Source organism: Pipistrellus hanaki (assembly GCF_964339955.1).
Source record: "Pipistrellus hanaki genome assembly, chromosome: 3".
In the NCBI taxonomy this organism is placed as follows: domain Eukaryota; kingdom Metazoa; phylum Chordata; class Mammalia; order Chiroptera; family Vespertilionidae; genus Pipistrellus; species Pipistrellus hanaki.
The window spans coordinates 18,987,144-19,011,196 of NC_140505.1; positions in this window are offsets into that span (position 1 = coordinate 18,987,144).

Consider the following 24,053-nt stretch of genomic DNA (forward strand, 5'->3'; position numbering starts at 1 on the left):
CAGAAGCACTGAATCTCTGTTCCCTCCCCATTTGTTCTGGTTTCTGAGGGCAGCTGTAAACTGGGAGGCTTAACTGAAATTTATTCTCTTCCAGTTCTGGAGGCCAGAAATCTCAGATGCAGGTGCCAGCAGGGTTGGCTTTTCCTAGGGGCTGTGAGGGACAATCTGTTCCATGCCTTTTCCCTAGCTTTTGGTGGTTTGCTGGCAGTATTTGGAGTTGTTTGGCTTCTAGATACATTACCCTGATCTCTTCCTTATGATTGCATGCCTTCTTCCTATGTCTACCTCTGTGCCCACATTTCCCCCTTTTATAAGGACACCAGTTATATTGAATAAGAGCTACCCAAATTACCTAATTGTAACTTCATTACCTCTACTAAAGTAAGACCACATTTTGAGAGACTGGATATAGTACTTTAGCATATCCTTTTGGGGGGGGGGGCGCAAAATGCAACCCATAGCACCAGGCATTCTCCAATAGCAGTCTCCATTCTCATTCTGATCTGACCTACCTGATGTTAGGTTATAGGTAGAATATTAGCATGAAATCATTAAACCCCATGGGTTTCTGTGGGAAAGGGGATTATCTAATCGGTGGGCAAATAATGCTTTTTCCTCTCACCAGTTAAGACCATCATTAGAAGATACAGTGCTCAGGACAAAGCAGTACTTAATCTCTTTTATAGATCACTAGAGGTCTGGTGCACAGAATTTATGCACTAGGTTGGCGGGGGGGTCCCTCCAACGGCCTGTGCCCTCTCATAGTCCAGAGTCTCTCATCCATTACCACTCACCTGCTTGCTGCTCCTTACCGCTTGGCTCACTACTCCTTAGCACTGTTGTGGACGTGGGAGAGGCTCCCACCACCACTGTTTTGCTAGCCACCATGAGCCTGGCTTCTGGCTGAGCAGTGCTCCACCTGTGGAAGCACACGGACCACCAGGGGGTAGCTCCTGTGTTGAGCGTCTGCCCCTATTAGTGAGTATGCATCATAGCGACCAGTCTTTCCACTGGTCATTCCACTGTTCAGTCGATTTGCACATTAGGGTTTTATTATACAGGACTAGAGACCCATTGCACAAAATATGTGCACTAGAACTGTGTCCCTAAGCCCAGGCTGCACTCTCTTCAATCTGGGAGAGGCAGTCGGACATCCCTCTCACAATCTGGGACTGCTAGCTCCTAACCACTCACCTGCCTACCTTCCTGATCACCCTTGAACCTCTCCCCTGCCAGCATGATTGGCACCTAACTGCTACACTGCCAGCTTGATCACCCTCAACTGCCCTCCCCTGCAGGCCTGGTCACCTCCAACTGCCCTCCCCTGAAGGCCTGGTCGCCTCCAACTGCCCTCCCCTGCAGGCCATCTAGTGCCAATGTGGGGACAGCCATCTTGTGATGCGAGGGTGTGAGGGTCAATTTGCATATTACCTCTTTATTACATAGGATGCTTGTACATGTGGGCTTGTACACCCACACACACATACACATGTCTAAGAAATTTGTGTGAAAATATCCAAGGGAAACCCTGAAAATAAATAGTTACATGCCACACATGCCAAATACAAAATAAAAGCTCCTTGCCAGGAAGGCATCATTATATAAAGATCCTAGCAAACCTGTGTCTTTTTGTACAGAAGCAGCAGATTCACCTCCTCCTTCACTGACTACATAGCTCTAATGATGTGGCCCAGGAAGCATCTTGGGAAACTCTTCTAGTTTTTGGACTGACAAGGTGGGGGGGGGGGCGTTTAGGGTTAGAACAACCCTTTTTTGGGTGGACAGTTTGGGGCCAGGCTCACATATGCCTACAGATGGGAGTGTAGCAGTTAGAAAGAAGAAGGGTAGAACAGATGCTGACTTATTGTGGCCAATTTGGTTTTCTTTCAAATGCAGAAGTTCTGATAGAGCAATCTTGATGCATATCCAAATCTGCTAATATGCCACCTATGTACCTAAAATAATGATTATGATATGCATAGAAATTAAGTATTTCCTTGAGGTGGAGATGACATTTTAAAAGAAGAACTGGTAATCTTTCATAAGTAATGATCCATGGGCTATGTTTTCAAAAGGTATCTAAGCTTTGAAATGTTGTTGTGCCCATATCCACACACACACAGGGAAGCAACCTTTTGAGGTGGTATCTGCCTGCTTTGCTCCAGTATGTAGCAAGCTCTGCAGTCCTTTAGAGTAGGTGGGCTTCCTCTACACTGTGCTTACTAGCTACACCCAGCCACAGCCTCATCTTGTATAGAGGATGCTGCTAACAATGGCTGAACCTGAGGAGACACCTGGTGGAGAATGAAAGCATTTTTCTCTCTGGGTATATGTACTTATTTCTTATTTTCCAATATTTCAGGTGATAAGAGATCATGAATCTTTGCACTAATTTTTAGCATTCTAGAGTTGAGAAGCAATTATACAAGCAGTTAAAAAGATGCTGTGCTAATTTAGCCTCCTTGTAGTGTACACTTATATGCTATGAGTTTAATTATTACTTATGAATTCACGCACCTATTTATTCACCGGTGCACCAGGGAGCAGAAGTCTTGGTCCCTGTGGGAAGCTCTTATATTGAACTATGGAGGCAGGTCATGCAGTCACCAAGAACAGGGATTAAGAGTGTCATTGTGTGGGATTGAAACTATATATCAATGTTAAATGCCACATAAGCAGAGAATAAATGAATAGGGGAAAACTCATGAGTGAATGGATAGATTACACCTGGGTGTTAGTAAGTAAAATATCTGATTGAGCAGAGAGGGAGACGTGGCCTCTAGGATTGAGTATGTAGGGAAATATCAATATAATATGTGTGAATGGCTGGTGGGAAGGACACCAGCCTATCTTTATCAGAGAACAATATGAGGGAATAATGAGAGATAAATTGTACTAGCGAAGGTACAGCTTCCTGAAAGAAAGTTTCTTAATCTTGTAACTGAAAACCTGTCTAGTTTCTAATGATATGTTCAGTAGGCAATCTGAGGTAATGGGATAAAAATGGTTTGGGAGTGAAAAGTAATGACTGATCTCTGACTGTTCCTGAAGAACTGTGTGGTCTTGGGCAATTTGCCAGTTACTTGTTACTACTAAACCTAGCCAAAACTCAGTGGTTTAAAACTCAAATAATATATTATTTTTCATGGGCTTGCTGGTCAGGTGACCTAGCTTGGGCTTAGCCAGCGTGGCTCTACTTCAGCTTGCTCTCATCTTTCTCTTGGGACCCACTGGCCATCTGTGGCATGTTCTCATGTTGTTGTTGGTGAAGGATCAGAGCATAAATGTAAACATACAGGTTTCTTGGGCCTGAAAAAAGAATTTATATACCACTGCTTCCCTCTTGTATTAGCCAATGGAAGGGATAAAGGCTAAATCACAGTTCTAAAGATGACAAATATTCTCCATTCCTTTTGTGGAAGGAGCCTGAAGTCACATGGAAAAAGGGATTGATACAGGGAAGGGTGAGGGATTTAGCCAATAATGCAATACATCACAGGCAATTGCCTCAAATCCCCAGCCATACTGTCTTCATCTCCAAAATAGAGTAATATCTGCCTTTTCACCTCAAGGATTATAAAGATAAACAGAATAATCAATGTGTGTATGAATTTTTACTGGCAGTAAAGCATAACGCAAAGTAAGAGATAATTATTTTGCACATGCTTATATTCTCTCACCTTAGCAAAAATAGAAAATTCTTTTAACAGCCATCTTCCACCTAACGGACTGCTCCAGATGACCACTGGCTATTTCCATGGGGATGGTGGTGGAGCAGAACAGAGTTTCACATGTCTGTGCTCTGAGCTCCAGTTTCTAACCTCACAGTTAATTCTCCAGGGTGTTTTGTTTTGGGGTTGGGGCAGAGATTTAAACTCTTGGAGCTATGGATATTAATCTGAGGAATTGAAAGATGAAAGAGGTGACCGAGCTGATTTAGAACTGAAGTCTGTTCAAAGCGAAAGCATGTGGAGATCATGCACTGAGAAGAAAAGAGGAACTAGCAACTAGAGAGTGACACATGCCACTTTCCCTGATAATTTTCCACTCCTAGTGACTACATCTAAAGGCATGTCCCCACAAGTTAAACTTCAGAATGGTGTGTTTCTGTTGCAAAATTGCAGCTACAGTCCTTTAAAGGCAGAGTTGACATTCAGGTTGTTCAAATGTTTTGATTGGGTTAAAATAAAATAAAAAACTTTTGGAAACAAATCTATTTACAAAGTTCGTAGAATCCTTCAGATGTGTGTTCTTTTTTTCTCTCCCTCACTCTATTTTTTTTTGAAAGGCAATGCCTTGTAGCGCCTTTTTCTGATATAGAAAAAAATCAATGATCAACAACACTCCAGTACTCAAGAACAACCTAGAAATAACAGATCAGTCTGTGTGTGTGACAGAAGAGGAGAGTGTAGGTGGTAAGAAAAGCAACTACTGTTTCAGACTTCCACAGGGCAATTTTAAGGAACAGTGCAGAAAACAGAAAACATTATTGGTAAAAGGTGAGGGAAAAGCCAATTCCACAGAGTTTTGAGGACCCTGGAATGTGTATGCAGCTGACATGAACCCACTCTCCCTTTGTGGACAGCTCTGCTATTCTCCTAGCCTCACTGGCACTGAGCAGACCTACCTATCTCTCTACTATAGCATGGGAGCAGAAGGCTAAGGAGGTAAGAGATAGGAGGCAGCAGCTGCTAATGCCTGACTTGAAGTTCTTTAACTACAAGTGGCTAGACACTATGGTTTATAACAAATAGCAAAACAAACCCAAGTTCCCTTCAGACAATGAAAAAGACATAGACTTGAAAGTCAAATAGCTGTGGTTTGTTTATTTTTAAACTATTTTATTGAAGTATGCTTGATATTAAAAAAGCTGTATATATTTGATGGATACAACTTGAGTTTGGAGATAAGTATATATATCCATGAAAACATCATCAAAATCTATGCCATAAACATATCCATCACCTTCCAAAATTTTTTCCTGACCTCAATTTTATTCTTATTATTTGTGTGTGGGTGACAAGAACACTTGACATAAGATTTAGCCTCTGAGCAAATTTTAAGTATACAATATAGTATTATTAACTATAGCCACTATGTTATACAGTAGAGCTTTAGGATTTATTCATCTGTAGAACTAAAACTTTGTAGCTACAGTTTATAATCCAGGTTTACTAGCATAGTTACTAGCATAGCCTTAGAGTAGTGTCTGAACTCCTCTATGTCTATATTCTCATATGTGGGAAAGAAATTAATTAATAACACACATATTCTTGTGAGAATCACATCAGGTAATGTACATAAATAATCTATCAATAGCAAGATGGCTTACACAAAATAGGTGTTTATCATGCCAGTTCCAGGTGTGAAATTAGAAAAACAGGAGGCAATCTTAGATATATTAATTATTTATATGAGGATTTAGAGTCTACTAACATCAAGACAATCACATGGGCTTGCGTACCAACTCTGAATGATTGGCAGAATCTGGCTGAAGAATTAGAAGAAGAGTGATTTTGAGTAAGGGGTCAGTAAGAAATTTCGTGGTGATGGATTATTACTGTCTGTAATGAGTGAGGAAAGAGAGAAGGGGGACAAATATGCCATGCACTTGTTATTTCCTGATAAATACCAATAGACAAAAATAAATCAAAGTAACAATCTTAAAAAATCACATGGCCTAGTGGGAGAGAAATGTCAAAAGCTGCTCTACCCTTATAATCTTGGAAGATATCTCTTAGTGTATTTATTTCAGAAGAAGGTGTCATTGAAAGTTTCCAAACAGATGATCTTGAACTATGATGAATGGCAGTTAGCCAGGAGGAGGGAGGAGGAAAAGAAGCAAGTATTCTTGTAAGAGGAAACAGTATATACAAAGACAGGGTCAAGAGAGACTATAACATGAAGGTGAAGAACAGAAAGGCTTGCAAATTTGGACATCGGCATTTGTATAGGGAAGTGGTTGAAGGTGATATTTTTGAAACAGGCAGATGTGTATCATGTTAAGCTGTTATTAAGGTACTTTATTAGCTTGACTTGAAGATGGTGGGGGGGGGGGGTGCAATACAGTTCATAGCTCCAAAAAATTCCCATTCATATGCATTAAAAACAATTTCTTTGACATGTTGAAACTTAAAAACTAATGAGATCTATAAATCATATGTGCAATTTTATTCTCCTGTCATGATTTGTGCCATCTCAATGAGGGAGCAGGTCCTAAGATGAAATAAAATTTTGTGTATTTAGAGTTAACTAGAGGCCTGGTACATGAAATTAGTGCACAGGGAGTGGTGTCCCTCAGCCTGGCCTGCACACTCTCCAATGTCTGACTGCCGGTGGGATCAGGCCTAAACCAGTAGTTTGATATCCCTCTCACAATCCAGGGATTGTCTCCTAACCGCTTGCCTACCTGCATGCCTGATTGTTCCTAACCGCTTCTGCCTCCCAGCCTGATAGTCCCCTAACCGCTCCCCTACTGGCCTAATTGATGCCTAACTGCTTCCCCTACTGGCCTGATCACCCCCAACTTCCCTCCCCTGCTGGCCAGATTGCCCACAACTGCCCTTCCCTGCAGGCCATCTTACGGCAGCCATCTTGTGATGACATTGCGAGAGGTCATGATGCCACCTAGACTTTTATTATATAGGATTATTCTGATAGATTGTTCTCATCATTAATACAGGCCAAAACAATGTGATCAAGGATTTCATTTTTTAAAAATTTTATTGAATTTATTGAGGTGATACTGATTAATCTATAATAATAAAAGCACAATATGCAAATCAAACAAATGGCCAAATAGTGGAACAACTGTCCAGATGACTTTCTGGACAAAGCTGGTGTTGCAGCCATGGTGGCTGTGAGGGATCGGGGCAGCTATGGCAGTTGTGAGGGATAGAGGCAGCTGCTAGGGCTGTGAAGGGCTACTCTTGCACAAATTTCGTGCATTGAGCCTCTAGTAAAATTATATAGGTTTCAGGTGTACAATTCTACAATACATCATCTGTATTCCACCACCACAAGTAGAGTCTCCTTCCTTCACCATTTATTGTCCCATTACCCTCTTTTACCTCTCCCAGCCTCTTTCCCTTTGGCAATCACCATATTGTTGTTTGTGTCTATGAGGTGTGTGTGTGTGTGTGTGTGTGTGTGTAATCTCTTCATCTTTTCACCAGCCCCTCAAATATTCTCCTCTAACAACTGTCAGTCTGTTTTCTGTTTTTATGAGTCTGTCTCTATTTTCTTGCTTGTTTATTTTGTTCATTAGATTCCATATCTGAGTGGAATCATATGGTACTTGTCTTTGCCTGACTGGCCTATTTCACTTAGAATAATGTTCTCCAGGTCAATCCATGCTGTTACAAAAGGTAAGAATTCCTTCTCTTTTTTATGGCTAAGTAATACTCCATTGTGTAAATGTATCACAGCTTTTTAAATCCACTTATATATTAGTGGGCACATAGCTGCTTCCAAATTTTGGCTATTGTGAATAATGTTTCAATGAAGATAGGAGTGTATATATTCTTTTGAATTAGTGTTTTGGGTTTCTTTAGATATATTCCCAGAAGTAGGGATTTCTAGTGGAAGGCTTCTGTTCACCTGGCTCCTTGGCCTATCTACTCTGTCTTTTCTTCCTAGATAATTACACTCTAATGCTATTGGAAAGCCTGTACTAATTTTCCTACAAAGTAATAATCACACCTTTCTCCATTTACCCAAAGCCCACTGCCTATATTTCTGTCATGGCCAGCCAGAATAGTTTTTTCATATTTTTAAGCTATTGGAAGATGGTCAGATCTCTTCTGAAAATTTGTGGAAGATAAGGACCAGAGGTTATCACTGTTCCTCTCACAGTACTCAATATGTGCTTGAAACACATCAGGTGCTCAATGAATATGCACCCAATTGAATGGAATGATGATGATTATTTTATATTTAAAGTTTAATCATCAATTCCAATGGAATTGGCCATCTACCAAGCTTACACTATAGTTTATAAAGTTATATTTTTTCTAAATACTTGCCATATTATCAACTTATTTGTATATCAAAAATAGATTAAAGGACAGGGCCATAATGAGTTTGAATAAAACTTATCTGGCTTATAAAAGTAAATATAAAGCAACTTATGACTGTGATTTTAGTTACCATTATACACATTAGCCTCTACAATAGACACACAGAGACTGTCAGTTCTTGGCATAAAATTCTTCTGGTTACATAACAAACAATTATCTTCTTAAAACATTTTGAACTGACATAAAAAAAAAATAAGAATGTGGTTAAAAATAGGGGAATGTTCTTGGTCTTTTGAGGATTAAAGGATCACCAGGAAAAAAAAAAAAAAAAAAAAAAAAAAGATGCCAAATGGGAATTTGTAGTATTTCTCAGGCATGTTTATGAAGAGTTGCAAGATGGGTAAGTTATGATGACTATGGGAAGAAAAAAGGAAAGGTGACCTTGCAAAAAGAGAAGCAATTAAAGTTTCCCCTGAGTATTCAACAGAAAGCTGGGAGGGAAACATGAAAGACAAAGATAACTTAAGGAACAGAGAAGATAGTGGCAGAGGGCACTCGCCTGTGGTTCTGCTAGTCTTTACTCAGATTATGAATGACCCCAGAAAAAGTATGAACACTTTTTTCATATGGGTGAGGTATCATCCAAAGGTCTGATTTCAGACCATGTTGGTAAAATGCAAACATTATTTTAATTACAAATTAATTTGTTATGTGACAAGTTTTTGTTGAGATGACAATGCAATTATAATATCAGTCCTAGATTTTAGGTATTTCCTAAAATGGTGCTGGACTATGTGGCTAGGGCAAAGAATTAAGAAAACAATTACAATATTATCTGAAAATAAATTCCATGGAATTGATGTTAGCACAAATGCTGTGTTAGGTCCATAAAGAACCATGGATAAGTTAAAGGAAGGACTGACTTTATTTGATTCTCCTTACTCTCCAAATTTGTTTTAACTCTTCTACCAGAAGTATCCTCTTTGTTTTATGTCAGTCAGATTGTCTCAGTAGTTTTGCCCACACCTCTAAATCATCAACAATTCCATATCACAGTGGACATATTTTCAATTTGATATTGAAGTATTTCTTAAGCACAGTAGTAAGATACATCCAGGGCTCACAAATGGCAGAAACTCTAAATAAAACCAGCAATGCATATCCTGGATACTTTGTTCCATTTCATTGACACTTTGTTTTCAGATATTGCTTCATTCGTCTACCACATCTTACTTTCAGGATAGGATCTAGAAATAGTTAGAATTTGAAATGAGTTTGAGACTATGTTCATGGACATAATTGATTTTTAGGTATGGAAATGATTGCAAATGTATCCTAGTTCAATCTCTATATTTTATATATAAGGAAACCATGCCCCACAGATAAATTTCAGGTGCCACAGCAAGTTAATGGCAGGTCATGGAGCCTGAAGTTCAGGTTAGAAGAGCTATTTCATTATTGACATTGTATTTGGTTATAAACAAGGGAAAACTCCATGCAACCTGATTTAAGAAGAGAAAAAAGAACACATGTGCTGAGGAAGAATCGGCTACAATCCCTGACTAGGAAAAAGTGGGAAAATATATGGTGTAGTTCTGAGCATGTCTCCTAAGTTTAAATTCCATTCCCAGTGTTATCTATGGCTTCTAGGAAGCTATCAAAGCATTACTCGATGAAATACATGGGGCTATTAAATTGGAGAGTTGATTCAATAAAACAAGATTGACCACTCAGAAATTAGGACTCTTCAGGAACCAGAAACCATTTATGATGGTAGATAAACCACAGGAAGCAAATGAGGGAGATGGGAAGATTATAATACTTTGAGGTGGAGCTTTGGTCCAAAATATAAAAATGGAAGAAACTGTGATAGAATATTACCATAGAAGCATCAAGGTTTCTGATAGTGACCTTAAATTTCAGTTTTCCAGAACAGTATAAAAATAAACCAAAACAATATACTATTTCTTTCATCGGTGATTGTAAAAGGGAGAGCCCTTGGTACCCTTGGAGGATGATCTCCATTGGTTACAGAGAGATATCGGGCAGGTAACTATAACTGAATGCTTATTTCAGACAATGCGGATGGGCATGACTGACACCCAAATCCCATTTTCTGTTAAGTCCTGTCACCCACCACAGCTCCCAAGGACTCAAATCCTATGTGCCTCTTTGGGCTGCACAGGGCACCCACTGCTGCCTTTAACCATTGTCGCCTCCCTTTGATGTTTTGTGTGCTGTTACTCTTAGAACTAGATTCTATGCCCACTGTTGGTCTGCAAGTCAGGTGGCTCCCATTCTCCTTCTAACTTGTCCCTCTTTTCAAGCCTCTAGGCAAAGGCCAGAGGGTGAATTCAAAAGTAGCAAAGTCCTTGCTGTTTGAACTACTTCTTAGTCCCTGGATTTTCCTGGGCTTTTCACAACTGCTTGGACCCTACATCTGTGAACAAAATCCCAAAGCTATGTACTTGTATCTCCATACTTGAAACACACAGGGTTTTAAACTATAGGAAAAGGCATCGACAGTCAAAGTCCTCACTCTCCTATTCATTCCAAAAGCCTCTTGATTTCCACTTACCCAGGTGTTTATTACTTTTCCCCAATCTAAAAATTTCCCAACCTAGAATTATTCCCTACAGTACTACCATTTGTGGTTCCAAATATCCTTTCAAGAGTCACTTCTTTGAGGCATATATCTCCTGCATTATTGTATAGTCACCTACCTAATTTTGTAGACAAGGATGGTGATACCCAGAGAGCTTAAGTGACTTTTCTAAGGTCATATGCCCAGTAAGTGGCAGAGCTTGCTAAGTCTCTAAATGCTAATTGTTAGCTTAATAAAAATAAAAAAGGAAAGGACTCTCAAATTACTAGATCACTTAAAACCCAGCACACACTGATTGCTTTGATCCTAGCAATACTTAAAATAACTTCCAAATGCACCACTTAGGGCAATGGAGGAGAAAGGGCGGATGTTAGTCACAATGATGCAAAACAAGAGAAGGTTGATGATCTATTATCCTGAGCATTTGCCTTTTAGGGAAACTGTCATGAAGTCTGATAATTACAACATTATGAAAGTGTGACTCAAAGTATTTTTCTTTAAACTTAATAATAATAGAACAATCAATTATACATCTCTGAATTCTCATTTGTTTTCTTGCCTCAAGGAACAGTACATCTTCTGGGTAATGTTCCATATTAGGAGTGACTGACAAAAATTTCCTACTGAGTTAACTGGCCCCAATGTATACATATTCTTATAGAAAGGAATGAATGTTAATGAAGACTGCACTATAATGAAATAAGAGTCTGATTTTAACTGAACAACAAATTATGTTTAAAAAGGTGTTTTCTGACCCTGAATTTAGTATTCAGGAGTTCAAACATCTAATTTTGAGTTCGAGAAAGATAGTCCCATGCAGACCTGTAAAATGTCTTATTGGAGAAATCACAAAGTGACCTCTTCAAACTGAATTAGTTTTATTTATATTCGATACTGGAAAAAACGATTTAGGTGAAGAAATGGTCTTGCTTTATTATGATATTCCATTCCACTCTGACTCCATCAGATTTTTCTGATAAAGACTGGTCTTTGGGAGCTTATCAAAACCACTTGAAAAATCTACCCCTTCACTTGGGCTTCAGTAAATGTTCCTTAATTGCATTGCACAATGGCTTTGATTAGCTGATATTTATTAATTCTTAAAGTTCTGACTTGAAAGATGATAATTGCTAGCATAATACTACCATTTTAAAAGAAGAAAAATAAAGTAAAAAAAAAACTTTACTTTGGATTTTTCTAGAATACTATTTTTCACCTGGCAAAGCTTTCAGATCCTGTCTTCAAACTGATCTTAGTAATTAAAGGAAGATTTTTAAAACTGTCAAACAAGGATTCTGTATACTAAAATTCATCAAAATCCAAAATTGATGAAAAAGGATATTTTATTATAACTGTATGTGGAGAGAAATTTAAAGTATATTGTAAGTCACAAGATAAAGGAAATATTTTGAGATAAATTAAAATAAAAACATAACAAAACAAAACTTATCAGATGCAGAAAAATTAGTTATCAGAGGGAAATTTAAAGCTATAAATACCTACATTAAAAAAGAAGGAAGACCACAAATCAACAGCCTGAACTTTCACCTTCTAAAACTAGAGAAAGAACTAGATCCAAAGCAAAGAGAAGGAAGATAATAATAAAGATTAGAGTGGAAAATAACTGAAATAGACTAGCCAAAATAGAAAAAATCAACAAAATCAAAATTTTTTTTGAGATCATAAAAATTGAGGAATCTTTAGCTAGAATGACCAAGGACAAAAGAGAAAAGACTAGTAATTTGAATTATGTACTAAAACTAGAAATTAATTTGGGGATGTTACTAATGGCCTTATGTAAATTAAAAAAAAATAGAGTACTTAAAGAAGTATATCCAAATTTTAAAAAAAAAATGAATTCCTAGAAAAGCACAAACTATCAAAAACTGAATAAAAATAAAATAAAATGTAAATAAAACAAAATAAAATGCAAATAAGCATTTAACAATAAAAATATCTGAATCAATAATCTTTTAAAAATGCCAAAGAAAAGCCCAGAACCAGATGGTTTATTGGTAAATTTTACCAAATGAAAAAGAATTAATGCCAGTATTTCTGAAACTTCTCAAAAAATAGAAGAGGTGAAAATACGTTCTAACTCTTTCTATAAAGCTAATACTAGAGCCATAAAACATCATAAGAAAAGAAAACTACAGACCTATATATCTGATGAATGTACATCTAAAACTTCAACAAAATAATACTAAACCAAATATAGTATCTTGTATAAAGAATTACATGCCATAACCAAGTAGGATTCATCTAAGGAATGGAAGGGTATCTTTATATATGAAAATCAATCAATATAATCCACAATAATGAAGCACATTATCATTCCAGTTGGCACAGGGGGAAAAAGCATTTGACAAAATCCAATACCCTTTTGTTATAAACAACTGTCCAAAAAAACTATGAATTGAAGGTGAGCAGTAAAGGGTTATCAACACATGCCTAGATTGATCAAACTCTGCACATTCTCAAGTAAGATCTGTCTTGAGGACTAGTTCTTTGACTACTAGGAGAAGAGCTTTAGCACTTGGAATAGTCTTCCTGATAAGAGTGTGTTTGTATTTCTGAGGCTTTGGGCCATACAGTGTCAACTTAATGAGATAGTTTATAGTAACAAATGTGATTTATGGTGAATGCCTATTTATTTTACTAATAAATTGATTTTTATTATTTGTATACCAAAATATAAAACCTCACTTAAAATTCAATTCAGTGTAAACAGAAAATATGACAACAATTATCTTTCCCCTTTATTATCTTGGCAACAGAGAAAATTAGAAATTTGTTGGGAGATGATCGGCACTTTTAGTAGACTATGACATCAATACAATATTTCCTAAACAGGGTTCAGTCAGTCAGGTTTTTAACAGTGATGGCTTGACTTGGAAGTGGATGTCTTCTAGAACTCTGTTGTGTTAAAATATTTTCAACACTTTCAACTGTTTTTCTAGAACTCTCTTTCCAATGAGCCCTTGAGTGCAGCAACTGCTATTTTGCTAACCTGTTGTCAAAGGATTACTATACCTGAAACTGGGGCTAAACTGAAAAATCTAGATTGTGGCCTCAGTTAACATTTGAAAATCAGCATTCAGCTTCCTCTCAATACGTTTGTTAGGACTGACCCACTAGACAGGCATATATCCTTTTTTTCAAACTAGTTCTTCACCTTAATAACTCCCCCTACCCCATCAATCCCCTCAGATAAAAATAGGCTCTTCCCACTCATATAATTTAAAATCTTTATTCTATACAGTAAATACCTAAAAAGAAGGAATGCTTTCAAATCCAGTTGCCTTTTAAGTAATTCCAGTATAGCCTAAGGTTGGGTAGATAAGAAATATTCAGCCGAAACTGGTTTGGCTCAGTGGTAGAGTGTCGGTCTGCGAACTGAAAGGTCCCGGGTTCGATTCCGGTCAAGGGCATGTTCATTGGTTGCGGGCACATTCCTGGTAGGGGGTGTGCAGGAGGCAGCTGGTCAATGTCTCTCTCTCATTGACATTTCTAACTCTCTCTTTCCCTTCCTCTCTGTAAAAAATCAATAAAAAATATTAAAAAAGAATAAAAAACACTATTGAATAAAAAAAAGAAATAATCAGTTTTCTTCACAATCAAAACTGAGATATCCTTTGTATCAAAATTAAGATACAAAGGTGTAAGAGTATAGATACAAAGATAAAGGGGAGAAGGTACAAAGGTAGGAAGGCATAGTTTTAAAGCCCAGAAAAATTCCACTTTATTTTGAAATTTCTAAAATTGATGTAAGTTTAGTAAACATTTAAGCATGCCTACTATGGGTCAGGTACTATGCTGGGAGAAGCTACAAAGATTAAATGAGATATGTGAATACTTATTTTTGCTCTGGGCTATGGAATCTGAGTAGCTGAGGTCAGTCATGCAGGTAGATGTATGCAAATATAACTAACCCTCAATAAAAACTCTGGAAATCAAGTCTCAAATGAGCCTTACTAGTTGGCAAGGCTTCTTACATCTTGGCAACAGTTCACATCATTGGTAGAAAAATTAATCATATTTTTTGATCACTACAAAAGAACACCTAAAGGCTTCTTCCAGGTTTCCCCATGTAACATGTTCCTTAGATGATTTGAATTTGTACTGAAAACTATAATAAACTGTAACTGTGATTATACCAGCTCTGAGCCTTATGAGTCTTGTTAGCAAATTACGTTGCATGATAGTGGCCGTGGACATTGGCACAATTGACATCAGAAGTAGGACAGAATAGCAGTCTCTGACTCACTTAAACATTTGTGAGAAAAGTATCATTTGGGAAAATGAGAGCTGATGGGATGGAGGATTATCCATCTTCATATTGTATGGCTACTGAGTCACCCTGGTATGAGACAGCAGCTACCCTGTAATCAGTTACTGGAGTAAAAGTTACCAATGGAATTTAAAAATGATAGACTCAACTCATAAGAAATTGTTCACTAGATACATAAGAGAATGAAATATAGTGAAAATCGTGCTGAAATATACAATACCTTGATTATGCTTATCTGCAATAGTTAAAATTAAAGTGAAGAAGGGACATATCCTGACACTAGGCCAAGCTCAGATTTCAGCCAGTCTAACCTATAACCACTAGCAATGGGCCACTACCAAAGGGAAAACTTATGCTGGAACAGCAAACAGTGCCTTTATAATCTCTGATCAATAAAAATGTAGTCTAACGGAAATCAGTTTGTCTCAGTGGATAGAGCGTTGGTCTGCGGACTGAAAGGTCCCAGGTTCGATTCCGGTCAAGGGCATGTACCTTGGTTGCTGGCACATCCCCAGTAGTGTGTGTGCAAGAGGCAGCTGATTGATGATTCTCTGTCATCAATGTTTCTAACTCTCTATCCCTCTCTCGTTCTCTCTTAAAAAAATTAATAAAATATATTTTTTTAAAAAGTAGACTAACTCATGGGCAAACAAAACCAAGGAACTATTGAAACCAGTAGTTACAGTGAGATGGAGTTGTCTAATTTTGTGGATTGATAGAATCAGTTCCTGAATAATCTTTATCAAAGTGGATTGTGAGAGTGACTAACATAGAAACAGTCTTCATGATTTTAATTGCAGCAGATTGGAGAGAAGCATATTTGAGTTGATTGATGCAGGTTATACAGCTTACTATTGACAATTACAGATGACTGTTCATGATCCAAACATACAGCTGCTTTTCTTTCAGTGACTGCTAGCTTGGTGAACTAGATAAAAGTTAATGTAGTTTTTGTTTTGTTTATAACCCCAAGAAGGGTAATTGTCATTGTAATGCCAAGTGGAACTTTCCAGAAAAATGTGGCTGATATTTTGTATTGCCAGCCATGCTGGATTTTTGATAATCATAATTTTCACCCACCTACTATGCTTCTTACTAAGGTCATAGTAAATGTTTTGGTTAAGGCATCCCTTTGCATGAATATCTCAGATCACCTTAATGCTGAAAAACCAACAAGGATTCAAGAAGTCATTATCAACTTCATTGTCTCAGATTCCCCTTATGGGTATTACAGGTGCTAAGAAAATTACATTAATTCATAAGAGAATGTGGAAAGAAAAAGTGGATATCAAGGGACTTGATCTAGTACAGTTAAAGACTTTAAACTGTTATTAAGGAATGGTGTGAATAATGTGGATATTTATGGAATCAATACAAAGTCTTTAATATAACACTATCAGAGGTTGGGTAGACTGATGGGAGCTCCTGATTGTCCCTCAATATTCAGCTCTAAATAAATCCACTCTATTTATCTTAGTTTGGAGGAGTACAAAGCTGAACAACAAAGTAACAAGAATAAACCTAACCTTGAAATGCTAGTGTCAATGATCTGGCATTATAATTAGGATGGCGAATGATGAAGAGACCAAGGTCTATGGGTACAGATCATGGCTGAGGACCCAAAGTCATATGAACATGTGTGGATAAAGTGGCCAATAATGAAGAAGAAAACTTTCTGTTGCTCCTTAGCACAGAAACATAATGCACTGTGATTCCAAAACTATTGGTGAAGTCTTCAAAAGGGTTACAATTAGACTGCAGGATACAGGGATCCAATAGGTGATGAAATTTAGGTAAAAGTTCGGATAAAAATTTGAATCTTTGTACAGAATTTATGTGAGGTGGCTGTGTTTCATTTATGTAAATACAAGAGGCCCGATGCACTAAATTCATGCACATGTAGGGTGCCTAGGCCTGGCTGGATGGATCAGATTCCTTGTCTCCCTGCCTCCTCCTTCCCTTGCTGCTCCCTCAGCACTCCACTACCTCAGCCAGCTACTGCTGGCCAGCCGCCATGTTCCACGCTGCCCCCAGGTGGTCAGTGCATGTCATAGCGAAAGATCAAGCTGTTCTCCCAAACTCCCAAGGGGACTCTTTGCATATTAGCCTTTTATAAATATAGATTTATTGAGATAAAAATTATGTCTGACTGGTGATCACTTCCCCTACCCTATTATTGTAATACTTTGGCCAGTATTAATTGGACATGCTAATTGGGAAGCTTTATAATTGCCTGAACCCACATAGGTTGTTAATTTGAAACAGTACTGGATAACTTGTGAGCAAAAGGGATTATCACTTTAATTAATAGCATGTTAGAAATTGACCTATGTAGCCCATGGAAAAGGTAGGGGGCTCATGGAAGCTAACAGCATATATTCAAAGCTTGACTAAAGTAGTACTTCTAGAGCATTAGAAGACTATGATGTGAATTCAACAGTGCAAAAAAAAAAAAGTTCACAAAAATTTGAGAAACTGGTACTTAGTTATTGGTCTTACAAATGATATTTTCTCAATTATGATCTTGGAAAAGAGCCAACTGCAGTTTGCCTTCATCTGTAAAGGATCCCAATTTACATTTACTATATTACACAGAATTATTTGAATTCACCAACTTCTGTCATCATTTTATTAGAAGGGATTTGAACTTAATGCAGGTCCCCAGCATGATAATTCACTATATTTTGATGCTATCATAATATTAGAAACTGAAGAACAATGGAAAATTGACATAAATGAAATAATGACACACATGACTAACAGAAGCTGGTTAATAAGTTTAGTAAAAATACAAGAGCCTGCTGAAATGGTGAAATTCTTAGAATAACCTGGCCTGGAGCCATCCAGGACACAAAATCCACAGGCAACTAAAAATAAACTACTGTCGTCTGTCCCTGGAACTAAGCGAAAAGCCCTTAGTCAGGTTGCTTAGATTTTGAGGTTTTATATTTCATATGTGGGATATTGCTACCTCTTTGTTATCCATAAAACTTCCTGAAAGATGTATTTGAATGGGAACCTGAATAATAGGAGGCTATGTCAGAATCACAAAAAGTGGTGATTCAGTCACTTCCATTGGGCCCTTATGATTAATACCCATATTAATTTGAAAGAATCTGCAACTTGCCCTTACGATAATTAGAGCTTATAGTAAAGGAAGGGAAGGAAGGGAAGGAAGGGAAGGAAGGGAGGAAGGGAGGAAGGGAGGAATGAAGGAAGAAAGGAAGGAAGGAAGGAAGGAAGGAAGGAAGGAAGGAAGGAAGGAAGATTGGAAAGAAATATTGAAAAGAAGTTCAACTATTTTTACCTGCAGATGACATGATCTTATGTATTGAAAATCCCAAAGAACCCTCTTACCCATTAGAGATAAACAAATTCAGCTGTTTCTGTCTACTAGATGAATATACAAAAGTCTTTGTATTTCTATATATCAATGGCCATTCTGAAAGAAAACTAAGAAAAAAAAAATCATTTACAATAACATTAAAACACATAAAATACTTAGGAATAAAATTATCCCGGCAAGTGCAAGACTTATGTAGTACAAATCTTATTTAAAAACTGACAAACATTATTGAAAGAAATTAAAGGAGACATAAGCAAATGAAAAGACATTGTGTGTTCATGTATAGGAAGACTGAGTGCTGTTAAAATGGCAACACTCCCAAATCAACTTACAGATTAAATAAAATCCCTATTAAAATTCCAACAGCCATTTTTTGCAGAAATGGACAAGATAATCTTGAAATTGTTTTAAACTGCAAGGGATTCCAAGTAGCTAGAGCAATCTAGAAAAAAAAAGATTCACAATTTTTGATTTCCAAATTTACTAAAAGCTATCAAAACAGCATGGTATTGGCATAAGAAAAGACATTTAGATCCACAGGGTAGAATTGAGAACACAGTAATTAAACCATATATATTATCAATTTATTTTATTTTATTTTATTTTATTTTATTTTATTTTATTTTATTTTATTTTATTTTATTTTATTTTTGCTGAGGCTTTCATGGGCAGACAATGGGATAAAAATGGTGGGGAGTCCTGGACAGCAAGAGGACACAGGCCAAGCTGAGGGAACCTGCCCCTGCCAGTGCATGAATTTTGTGCACCAGGCCTCTAGTATATCTAATAAAGATCTAATATCCACAATATGGAAATAATTCTTGAATCTCTTACAACAATAACAAAAAACAGCACAATGAAAGAATAGAGAAAGCCCTGGCCAGGCTCAGTGGTTGAGCATCAACCCCTGAACCAGGAGGTCACAGTTCAATTCCTGGTCACAGCACATGCCAGGTTTCAGGTCAATCCCCAAGAGGCGGTATGCAAGTGCAGGAGACAGAGATTGATGTTCTCTCTCATAACTGAATTTTCTATTTCTCCTTCTCCCTTCCTCTCTCTGAAATCATATTTTAAAAAAAACATATTTTAAAAAAATAAGAAAGGACTTGAATAGCTATTTCCTCAAAGATGATGTACAAAATAGCCAAAAGGACATAAAAATAAGTGCTCCATCACTAACCATTAAGAAAATGCAAATCATAATAAAACACCACCTCAAACTCACTAAAATAGAGATATTAATCAATATATCTCTATCTCTATCTCTAGATAGATGATAGATAGATAGATAGATAGATAGATAGATATTGTAGAAAGAAAGATAGATAGAGATAGAGATTATATATGGCCAATATGCAGTGTCCCCTCAGGAGTTCAATCCGGAGACTGTGAGTTCGATTGTTTGCTATGATGTGTGCTGACCACCAGGGGGAATGAAGGAAGTCCCCGGCCAGTAGCCAAAAGGCCCCAATCAGTCCTGATCGCCAGCCAGACCTAGGGAACCTACCCGTGCATGAATTTCATGCACTGGGCCTCTAGTAATAATAATAATAAAAATAATAATAATAATAAAGCAAGTATTGGCAGGGATGTAAAAATTGGAACTCTCATGTTGTTAGGGAGAATGTAAAATGCTAAAACTGTGGAAAACAGTTTGGTGATTCCTCAAAAATGTTAAATGAACCATGTACACAACAATTCCACTCTCAGGTATATCTCCGAAAGGATTAAAAACAGAGACTCAGACATTTATTAGACTAATGCTCATAAGCAGCCTTATTCACAATAGCCAAACAGTAGAAACAACCAAGTGTTCATCAACAGATGAATAAATTAAACAAATGTGTTATGTGCATACAATGGAACATCTTTCAGCCATAAAAAGAATGAAAAAGTAAGATATTCTATGACAGGAGTAAATCTTGAAAACATTATGGCAATAATAAGCCATACACAGAAAGTCACATATTATATACTACTGTTCATATGAAATCATCAGAATAGGAAATTCATTGAGACAGAAAGTAGGTTAGTGATTGGCAGGTCTCAGAGGGAGGGACATTAATGCATCACTACGTAATTGATACAGAGTTGTTGTTTTTTGAGTGATGAAAATATGCTGGAATTAGATAATGGTGGTGGTTTCATAATACTGTGAATGTACTAAAAACTAGAATTGTATAATTTAAAATGGTAAAAATGGTGAATTTTATCTCAATGAAAAAAAAAATAGAAACAAGGAATCTGGCCTATTATAAGTGTGCTGGTAAAGCCTAGTAAGAATCCAGCAGGGTCAGGTGATGTTTCTGATATTGTTATAAAGACTATAGTATGTAAGTTATTTAGAAGATCCTTAAGGAAATTAGAGACCATATCAGTAATTCCCATGAAACCAATAACAACAATACAAGAATGTATACTCCAAAAGCAGTGAAAATAACAGAATTGTAATAATAACTTCTTTTGGTATTACCTTATATCTGAATCTCATTCTGTGTTTGAGTCTATTACCAAGCCTCGGTGTACCAGTCCCACTTGGTCTGGGTTTTGAAACAGGAGTCAGGGCAGGAGATATTCTGCCTGGCAGCAGTGGGAGTGACATCATCAGGCTCTGATGACCACAAGCATGGGATGTGAGTCACAACCTACTCTCAGCAACTGAGGTGACATTTCCCCAGGGGATGATTTCTGCACTGTTGATGTTAGCCACAGTCTAGACAAATGTTTTCACTTTATTCCTGGTCACTTTTCAGAATTGCCAGCAAATCCATGAGATATCTAATATCCTTTCAAAACATCCCTTTGCTGCTTAAACCAGCCAACATTAGTTTCAGTTGTTTCTGACAACTCTGGCTGTGTCAAAAATTTTTATTCAAGCCATCTAATAATACTAGGTGGACTCCTTGAACCCTAGTCTGGGGGTAACTTCCTAAAGCTGTGAAGCTGTTGGTCTGGCATCCAGTATCCCAAACAAATGCTTTCACTCTCAAAATTTTTCCCAGTCACTTCTCACTAACATCTGTATGGGCCATTTTTTTAAAGCAAGTAATTCAACCAAATAATTTGACTCTATATTCCACAAATACTTTGTGTTTTATAATATTTACTTTCCTCTTTATCTTCACTGGTCACATCCATCAAAATCCAAATGAAATCTATCTTCAGAAAAATCTGTTTAACCCACTCTTTAAACTTGTCCTCTCCTATCTCAATGCTTGTTATAAATGCTGAATCCATTCTGAATCTACATTTCTAAAGAACTGCTCTTCTATGTATTTATCTTTCTAGCTAGCATATTAATGCTAGAGTTTCTAATCTAAATTGCTTCAACAAGTTCTTCTTTTAACACTTTGGTGTATAGCTACACCACTTGATATTTGTAATTTTCAAATATTGATTTTTTTTAGAAAGAGTGGAAGGGAGGGGGAGAGGTAGAGAGAGAGAAACATCAATGTGTGAGAGACACATTGATAGGTTATGCCCTCCATGGGCCACAACCAGGGCAGGGATTATAGGGATTGCACCTACAACTGAGGTAAGTGTCCTTGACTGAAATCAAATACATGACCCTTCAGTTAAAGGACCCACACTCTATCCACTGAGCCAAACTGGCCAGGGCAAGGACAATTGTTGCTGTTGTTGTGTGTAATGATCTATATAAACTGAAATCTAATTATGTTCCTATTGCTCATGAGATAAAGAAAAACTCCTTAGTGTCCCTTGAATGTCCTTCTAGGTCTAGTCCCAAAGATTTCTGTAGTCTTTTGTGGCCACTCACACTCTTTCTGCACTCTGTGTTTTACCTTGCTGGGTTCTTGGAAAGCCATCTTTTTGCACATGTCTCCCTTTGCCTATATAGTTTTACTTTTCCACATATTTTCCTTTTCCTAATCATGGATATTTATTTCAAGACCTAGCTTAAAGTTCTCCTCTCTGAAGTATTATCCTAACTCAAATAAAATTGGTCAAATGGAGAGCAGGAAGCATATGTTGTATGTAACTAACAATATGTACCCAGGCAGATGCCACCTAACCTTACCGGGTCTGTGTTTCTCCTCAGTATCATGCTTGTTCACATCAGTGGGGAAACACTAATATGACAAAGGGCTCAGAAACGTATCTGTCTATAACTATTGTTTATAAGTTTACTCAATATTCTTCATTTTTTTGCAGATAGAACCACCAACTAGCATATGACTTTGTGAGTCCTGAGATGCAATTTAATTCTGAAACCATGGGGAATGCATCCCATAATACACCCCCCTCCTACATAGACACACTGGAAAGTGAACAGTCACAAGGCTAGAATGATCATAGTCCCCAGAGACTGGAAAAGAAGCTTATGTTGTATGGCCCTGGCCAGTGAGAATAGGAATTTGGCAGGAGTAGAAAAGAAAGATGACAGATTTGGAAGCTGTGTGTAGGAGTGCTAAGTGCCTGTAGGGAATACACAGTAGCATATTGCCTGTGTACTCTTTGTGGAGCAGTTGCTGCCAGCATGGGCAGACAAAGCCTATTTATTGAAGAGCATTGTTTCAGCTTCCCCATAGGTCTGTGACAGCACATCCAGGCTTCTGAGTCCACCTAAAGCTATCTACTCAGGAAGAATGGTCTGCAGCCTTCAATACACACCCTATTCAGAACATGGGAAGACTAAACACAAAAAATTCTTGCAAAATAACCTCTGGTAAAATGAGACTGAATTCTGCTCTAAGTAATCGAATATAGCCTTTCTTACTGCAAGTTGGATGGATGCTGGGTATATGAAAAGCAGAATTGAGAAGAAGATGAGAGAAGTAAAAATTTGTGATTAGGTAGACCATTATATTTAGCTTGGCAGGGGGCAATATTAAAATAGCTTGTGAATTTTGCGAAGCATGCTGTAATATTTTTCATTAACACTCCCTTTAGCTTTAATGGTAGGTAATAACTGCTAACAGATGACAGCCATTGTGGTTGTCTGCTAGTACGGTTTATTCCATGGAAATCGGAGTAAATGTGAGAATTCATTTCATACCTGGGGTGAATCAATTTGGTGGGCAAAACATGAGCACTGTAGGTTGGTCATCCAGTGATCCCTTATGCTTTGTTTTTAATAACCTAGGTAACTTATTAACCTCGATAATTAGATGAAATGTTCTGGGACTAGAACTCCTTCAGTGATTGTGGCATCCTTCTATCTGACACTAAGGGGAAAGTGAACACACACTCTGGCATATAGTATCTCTTAAAGCTTTTTCACATTATGCTGTATGCTGGCATCTTGAGATCAGGGAAACTGATTACTCAACCAGCTCCCATAAATATATTCACAAAAATTAGTATTACTCATTTCTCTCTTAATATAAAAACTAGAGGCCTAGTGCATAAAATTTGTGCATGGGGAGGGGGGAGGGAGGCAGGTACCCTCAGCCAAGCCTGCACCCTCTCCAATCCAGGACATCCCTCTCACAATCCTGGACCACTGGCTCCTAATCACTCACTTATCTGCCTGCCTGGTTGCCCCTAACTGCACCCTTCCTGCCGGCCTGATCACTCAGTCACTCTTAAATGCCCCCCCTTTCCCCTGCTGGCCTGATTGCCCCCAACTGCCCCCCCACCCCCACTGCTGGCTTGGTCACCCCATGCAGCCTGCTTGTTCAGTTGTTAGGTCATCCGTCACTAACCCCCTGCCAGCCTGATCATAGGCAGCCATCTTGTGATGGTGTGAGGGTCAATTTGCATATTACCTCTTCATTATATATAGAGGGTATCATTTTTATTGTTCTCCCAGGTCTCTTCCCTCCTCTTCAA